The sequence below is a fragment of the Balaenoptera acutorostrata genome, chromosome 6 (assembly GCF_949987535.1).
Source record: "Balaenoptera acutorostrata chromosome 6, mBalAcu1.1, whole genome shotgun sequence".
In the NCBI taxonomy this organism is placed as follows: Eukaryota; Metazoa; Chordata; class Mammalia; order Artiodactyla; family Balaenopteridae; genus Balaenoptera; species Balaenoptera acutorostrata.
Window position 1 is genome coordinate 11,951,737 of NC_080069.1, and position 8,265 is coordinate 11,960,001.

Sequence of the window (8,265 nt, forward strand, 5' to 3'; positions counted from 1 at the left end):
AGAGGGCCCTCATTAGACACCGAATCTTCCAGTTTTGATCTCAGACTTCTCAGAACTTGACTCCAGACCTGTGAGAAATAAATTTCTGTTATTTAAGCCACCCAGTCTATGGTACTTTTGTTACAGCCCAAATGGACTAAGATATCTACTATTATTATTTGGAATCCGTCTAGCGGAATGGCCCTCAAATAGCTTTGGCTTTGGTAAAGAGTCACACTTCCTATCAAAGATATCCCCTAAAGTAAGAAAAAAAGAAAAGAGAAGAAAAACTGATTGTATTTGTCATCCTGTTATTGAAGGAGAAAGTAGGCTGATGAGTTTGTACTTCTATGTTAAGCTGAACTAAATTTATCTAAGTCCCTTCTTTCTCGCACCTAATGGTTTCCTTGAAAAATGATCCACTGTGTTTTGCTGGAGATAGAAGACCTGGTTTTGAGACTTGCCCTGCCTCCTGCTGGTTGTATGATTGTAAGTAGGTTAACATTTAGGACTTCATTCTTTTAATCTCCTAATGAGGAGTTTGGTCTCTTAGTTCTCTCATTCAACAAACATGAATTGAATCTTGACTGTATGCCAGACACAAACTCTACATTAGTTTCCAGACTTTTCACCACATAAGACTCCTCCCTATGATATTTTCTCCTTTTGGTCCTATTATTTTGAAAGTTTTGGTCTGCGAAATGGACTGTCTGTTGTGTATAACTTTTTTCTATTTAAAAATATAGGTTTTATTAACATAAAATATTTAAAAGAAGACATTTAGAACAGAGAATCACAGCTTCTAATTAGCTGGAGACAGTGATTCCAGCCAAAACAACAAAACCTTACTGTTAGAGTTAGCTTTTAGAATCGTTGCCAATAGATGTGTTGTTTCCATTGAGGTTTAAAAAAAATTCAAATAATTCGAAACTTTTAATCAGTTTGGTAAAAAGTGTCATCTACATATAGGCACCTTGTCATATCTCTTCTTGCATGCTTAATCATAGTTCCTGAGGCTCCAAAGACCAGTTTTGGCACAAAGAAGGGGACAGGGGTAGCTTCACTTGTAATAACAATGGAATTAATATTTCTAGAATGTCGCTTTTCAAGGGTCTCATCCATTATGTTTTTATAAAACATTAAAAATGGTTCAAAGACATCTACTACTACCTTTGAAAGTTGCTTAGGAATCTAGGAATCCCAAGGTAGGATGAGGGAGCTAGTCCCTATTCTAAATTGCTATGGCCTGATCATTCAAATGACATAAACAAAATAATATAATCGAGCACTGTGCTTTTGGCTTTGAGTCTGTTAGCAGATGCTTAGCAAAGCAGGAGGTCGTTTCACAACCACTTTGCTAGATGCTTGTGGAAAACAATTTATCCATCCAGGAAATAAATACCCTTGAAATCTTCTCTTCTCAATGAACTGTGCCCTCATTTGATCATGGGACAAATAGTCTGAGGGATGCCCAGTTAAATCGCTGGGCTAAGATGGGAAAACTTGCAGTTGAAAACAGTATAGAAAGTCAGGGAAAACAATGTTCTCAAACATGCTTAAACCTTTAGATTCAACTCAGTTGAGAGTTCATTCTCCTCCTCCTCTCACCCCACTTCACCCCTGACCTCCCAAAGCTGATAGTTTTTATTCCTGTCTATTCAGTGACCCTCTGGGATCAAAAAACATTTGATGATTTTAAAATATTCATAATAGACATAATATGAATGAGAAGCACCTCAGGGCACCAAAAAGACAACCTGTAGATATTTCTCCATTTAACATTCATTAAATTTAACAACATTTTTGGAATATCTTTTACGGGCCAGCAGTTGTGCAATACAATAACTTATCTGTTGTTTCCCTGTTGCTCTTAAGAAGCTTCCAGTGAAATGGAGAAGTTATAACATACATACACAAAACCAACAGCCATGAAATTACTGTAGATACAACAATGTAGGATCATAATGTTTTCTACTGGAGATAATCCCTGCTCAGCCTCTGACACAGATGCTCAATGCCAGTCACTTTTAAGAGAGGAGGAACTGATGTCAATAGCGTTATTCTGGAGACTAAAGAGGGATATTTAAATCAGGCCTGGAAACAGGATGGAATTAGGGGAGAAAAGTTCAAGAGCATTTAGACAAGGGAAGTAGCAAGAGAAAGGATAAAATATCCTTTGCAGAGTTAATTTTTCTACTTAGGATAACCAGATCTGTTTCTTGAATACCGTGACCTTCATTGTTGAAATTTGGTTCTGTTTCTTCAAAAAAATTAAAAATAGAACTACCATAGGATCCAGCAATTCCGCTCGAGTATATATCCAAAGGAAATGAAAACACTAATTCAAAAAGATATATGCACCGCAACATTCATAGCAGTGTTATTTACAACAGTCAAGATGTGGAAGCAACTTAAGCAATATCAACCGATGAATGGACAAAGAAGATGTGATATATATATACACACACACACATACACACAATGGAATACTACTTAGCCATAAAAAGAGTGAAAGTTTGACACTTGCAACAACATGGATGGACCTGGAGGGTATTATGCTTCCTGAAATAAATCAAAGACAAATACTGTATGTTACTACTTATATGTGGAACCTAAAAAATAAAACAGACAAACGAATTTAACAAAACAGAAACAGACTCACAGATACAGAGAATGAACTAGTGGTTACCAGTGGGGAGAGGAGTTGGGGGAGGGGCAAGATAGGGGAAGAGGATTAAGAGGTACAAACTACTAGGTAGAAAATAAGATACAAGGATGTAATGTAAAGCACAGTGAATATAGCCAATATTTTATAATAACTTTATATGGAGTATAATCTATAAAAATATCAAATCACTATATTGTACACCTGAAACTAATATAATATTGTAAGTCAACCATACTTAAAAAATCAATAGAGTCCACTGCATTTTCTCTATAGTACAATTTAGTTGTACATCCAAAGAAAATGAATCCTGAAGGCTTTATTTTTAGCCACAGAGCAATTTCAAAAGCTTTAAGATTCTATTATTGTTGGAAATGCTTGTCACATTTCATTTTATTAGAATTGCTAAAATAGCACTGTTTGAAAATCACAATGAACTTTGGTAGAGTATGGTTGATAATAATAGAAACTAATATTTATCAATCAAATATTTCCCAGACGTTATGCTAAAAATTTTACCCACATAATATCAGTAATCTCACAAAGCCTACGAAGTATTAGTCCCACGATTTTACACAAGATAAATTAATGGGAAGAGAGGATAAGTAAGTTGCCAAGGCCACACCATTAGTGTGTGGCAAAACCAGAACTAGCATTTATCAATACTCAGACACATTTCTATACATACACATTTTCCTGATATTTATCTAATATCAAGCTGAAAAGTGAGAGCCACAGACATAAGGCAATCTTCAGAATGCTGTGTGATCTGGGGAAGTTTTTTCCTCCTCCTGTAATAAAGCCCAAGTTGCCTAGTGAATTCACTCGGGAAACGGGCAAATTGAATTTTCTAACTAACTAAGGATTATGAAGAGAACTTTTCCTTTAAACCTCACAGTGACTGAGACTGAATCAAGTCTTTGATCACTGAGAAGCTGGCAGTTTCTCAACTCAATACAACAAATACAAGTCGAGGACCAATCAATACACCAAGCTGCTCCAGGCATTCTGAATACCAGGGTTGACTGTACTTCTCACAATGTGACAAGTGTAGGCTTGAGATCTCCAACAAGCCAGTCAAGAAATCTGAGTTTTGACAAGACCAGACGCTGGAATGGTCCTTTCTGTCATTTTTGAAATGGGATCCACCTCCTTCTCAGGAATTTCATTTTCTCCATCTCTTCTCTTCTTAAGAAATCACAGAAATTAAGACAAGATCTTCCTAACCAAATATTGAAGGTTTTTAAGGTATTTTTTTAAATCTAAGAACAGTTGAAAACACAGGTGTCATATCATTACTTTCCTTAAAGATTTTTAACAGCTCTTTATTCCCAAGACTAGAGAATTAAGGCTCAAATCCTTAGCATGACAGTCAAGACTGTCAACTTAACTAAACCTAGGAGGCAATAATCAAGCAGAAAACATTTCTTGGGCATCAAAGAATTGCAATTCAGGGCACACAGATTTGGGTAGCAACTCAAACAATGTCCTGCTAGGGAGTAAAAGTCAGGGGATTTTAAAGGCAAAGAAGGGAGGTTTGGGGCTTCCCTGGTGGCGCAGTGGTTAAGAATCCGCCTGCCAATGCAGGGGACATGGGTTCCAGCCCTGGTCTGGGAAGATCCCACATGCCGCGGAGCAACTAAGCCCGTGTGCCACAACTACTGAGCCTGCACTCTAGAGCCCGCAAGCCACAACTACTGAGTCCACATGCCACAACTACTGAAGCCCGCACGCCTAGAGCCCGTGCTCTGCAACGAGAAGCCACCGCAATGAGAAGCCCGCTCGCCGCAACTAGAGAAAGCCTGCGCACAGCAACGAAGACCCGAAGCAGCCAAAAATAAAATAAATAAAATAAATAAATTAAAAAAAAGAAAAAGAAGGGAGGTTTGCATTATGAAGAATTTTAATTGGAGTTGGAGGCAGAAGCTAGTCTGGGCTAAATATGATCAATTGCTGAGGCTACCACTAGAGGGAGGTAAAAAAAGTCTGTTGCTGTGACAAGTTGCAGGTGTTCTTGCAGAGTCCTTGGAATATTTGTGGTTTGGTCCAGTTCAAAGGACGTGTGTAAGGTCCACTTTAAAACCACTTGACATAGGTGACTCCATTTTATTTCACATTTCACAAGGCCCTTCAGATATGGTCTCAACCTATGTTTTTAGTCTTACAATTCTACAATATCATTCCACCCTCCAGAGGTACAGTTGTATGAAGGGCTTAAGCTCCAGAACTGAACTGTTCCTTCATCACTTACTGATGTAATCTTGGATATATAATCTTGAGCAAGTTTCTAAGTTTGTTTTCTCATCTCTAAAATAAGTATAATAATAGCTAAATCTCCCCTGTACTTTTTCTTCTATTATCCTTGCTTGCTATGAACTCACCATACTGGGATTTCCGCCTGTGATATTATAATATATTAAGAAATATATATTTAGTCTTCCTCCCTTTGCTTCTGGAACACAGCTCTTAGAATGCTTTTAATTTCTTTTTTTTTTTTTTTTTTTAAATTAATTTATTTATTTTTTATTTATTTATTTATGGCTGTGTTGGGTCTTCGTTTCTGTGCGAGGGCTTTCTCCAGTTGCGGCGAGCGGGGGCCACTCTTCATCGCGGTGCGCGGGCCTCTCACTATCGCGGCCTCTCTTGTTGCGGAGCACAGGCTCCAGACGCGCAGGCTCAGTAGTTGTGGCTCACGGGCTTAGTTGCTCCGCGGCATGTGGGATCTTCCCAGACCAGGGCTCGAACCTGTGTCCCCTGCATTGGCAGGCAGATTCTTAACCACTGCGCCACCAGGGAAGCCCTTTAATTTCTTAAGTGATGAGATTGAGCAGCAAAGGCTAAAGGACCATCTTTTGTTATTCGTAACAAGCCCCTTTCAACCACACCAGAGTTTGTTTATGAGATGATTTTTGGAAAGGCCCTAGATAACCACCCAAGTAGGAGAGAAAGCTGGTTGCCAGAGGGGAGCCAAACGTGATTAGAGAGTTGGAACTTTTAGCCTCTGGGGAGGGGAAAGAGGCAGTAGATTGAGTTTAATCAATGATGTCCAACGATTCAATTAATCACTCTTATGTAATGAAGCCTCCATAAAAAATTCCTGAAGCAGGAGGTTCAGAGACCTTCCAGGTTGGTGAACATGGGGAGGTGCTGGGAGGGTGGTACACTTGAAGAAGTCATGGAAGCTCTGCCCCCCCCCCCCATTTCTTGTATCTCTTCCATCTGGCTGTTTCTGAGATATATCCTTTTTTTTTTTAATTTATTATTTACTTATAAATTTATTTATTTTATTTATTTATTTTTGGCTGCATTGGGTCTTCGTTGCTGTGCATGGGCTTTCTCTAGTTGTGGCGAGCAGGGGCTACTCTTTGTTGTGGCACGCAGGCTTCTCGTTGCGGTGGCTTCTCTTGTTGCGGAGCACAGGCTCTAGGCACGCGGGCTTCAGTAGTTGTGGCACATGGGCTCAGTAGTTGTGGCTCGCGGGCTCTAGAGCACAGGCTCAGTAGTTGTGGCGCACAGGCTTAGTTGCTCAGCGGCATGTGGGATCTTCCCAGACCAGGGCTCGAACCCGCGTGCCCTGCATTGGCAGGCAGATTCTTAACCACTGCGCCACCAAGGAAGCCCTATCCTTTTATAATAAACAAGGAATGTCATAAGCAAACTGTTTTCCTGAGTTCTATAAGTCATTCTAGCAAATTATTGAACCTGAGGAGAGGGTTGTGGGAACCTTTGATTTATAGCTGGTTGCTCAGAAGCACAGGCGACAACCTGGACTCATGATTGGCATTTGAAGGGGGGATGGGGCAATCTTGTGGGACTGAGCCCTTAACCTGTGGAATCTGACGTATATAGTGTCAGAATTGAGTTGAATTGTAGCACACCCAGCTGGTGTCACTGAATTGCTGGGTGTAGAAAACCCACACCTTTGGTGTCAGAATATTGTGAGTGTGGTAGGGTAGTAGAGTACAGAAGAGAAGTAGTTTTTCCTTTAAAAGCCAGGGATGACTAAATCTCTCTGGGAATGACTTGTGTGTTTGTCATGGTGGTCTTGGCCATCCAGTGACCATGGAGCCCTGATATTTGGAGAGAGAGGGGCCCATGGAAAATTTGCTTGGGTGGGATTGACTTTTAATTATTATGGGAAGTTGTCAGCTGCTTGCCAGCTAAGAATTGGATTATTTGGAATGAAGAGAAATCATCTCAATCTTGAATAAAATGAAAGCAAAGGGGGGTCATAGAAGGTAGGTGTTGGTTTCGACACTGGAAGGACTTACAGACTGAATATAAGAAAAGTGAACAGAATCATTTTACTGCAAGAGCTGAAATGGGAACAACCATAGCCACACGCCAAAGGGGATTTGCTTGGGTTGGGGTTTTCCAATGTGTGTTTTTTCCCACACCACCAAGCAATTCACTCAGTTCTGCATGGACCTTTACAAGGTGTCCCACAGATTTAACTCAATTCTGCCACTAATCTGGAGTTAGCATTAGATCCCACAGGTTAAGGGCTCAATCCCACAAGACTGCCCCACTTCAGACAACAATCATAAGTCCAGGTTGTTACCTTGTTTCTGACCCAGCAGCTATAAATGAGAGGCTCCCAAGACCCCATCTTGGGTTTGATTAACTTGCTAGAGAGGCTCACCGAACTCAGGGAACCAGTTTACTCACTAGATTACTGGTTTATTACAAAGAATATTAAAGGATACGAATGCACAGCCAAATGAAGAGATACACGGGGTGAGATTCTGAATGCAGGAGCTTCTTCTCCATGGAGTTTGGGGTCTGACATGTGAATGCATTCCAGTTCGCCAACCTGAAAACTCTCTGAACCCTGTCCTTTGGAATTTTTGTGGAAGCTCCATTATGTAGGCACAATTGATTAAATCATTGACCACTGGTGATCGATTCACTGTCCGGTGGAAGTTAGGGGTGGAACTGGAAGTTCCAGTCCTCTAACCACATGGTTGATTCCCCTGGCAACCATCCCTCCAACTTGAGGGGATTTCCAAAACCCATCTCATTAACATAAACTCAGCTGTGATTGAAAGGGACTTGAATAATAAGACACTCATTTCATCTTTAAGTCCCTGAAGCGATTTTAGGGCAAAAAAAGAAAAAAAAAATATTGTAACAAAAGATGCTCCCATTGCTCTTACTGCCTAGGCAATTCCAAGGGTTTTGGGAGCTGTGAGTCAAGAACCATGGCTGAAGACCAAAATATATGTATTTATTATAAATCACAGTATCACAGGTTACTGTGCAACTATTATCATTTTCTTTGTGTTCTATGACCTTAAAAAGTTGGCAAGCATTTATTTAAATATCACTTGTAAATCTAGCAAGTTCAATTTATGAGAACAATTAATTCCTCTTAAATATTCCAACGCTGTTTATAGGCTTAATAAATTACTCTTATACCTTCCAGTTAAACTAACTATTCAGTGTGGTAGGCTGAATAATGGCCTCCCAAAGATGCTCCACATCTTAATCCCTGGAACCTGTGAACATCTGATTTGACATGGCAAAGAGACTTTGCAGATGTGATTAAGGTTATGGGCCTTAAAATGGGAAAGTTATCTTGGATTATCTGGGTGGACCCAATCTAATCACTGGAACGCTTG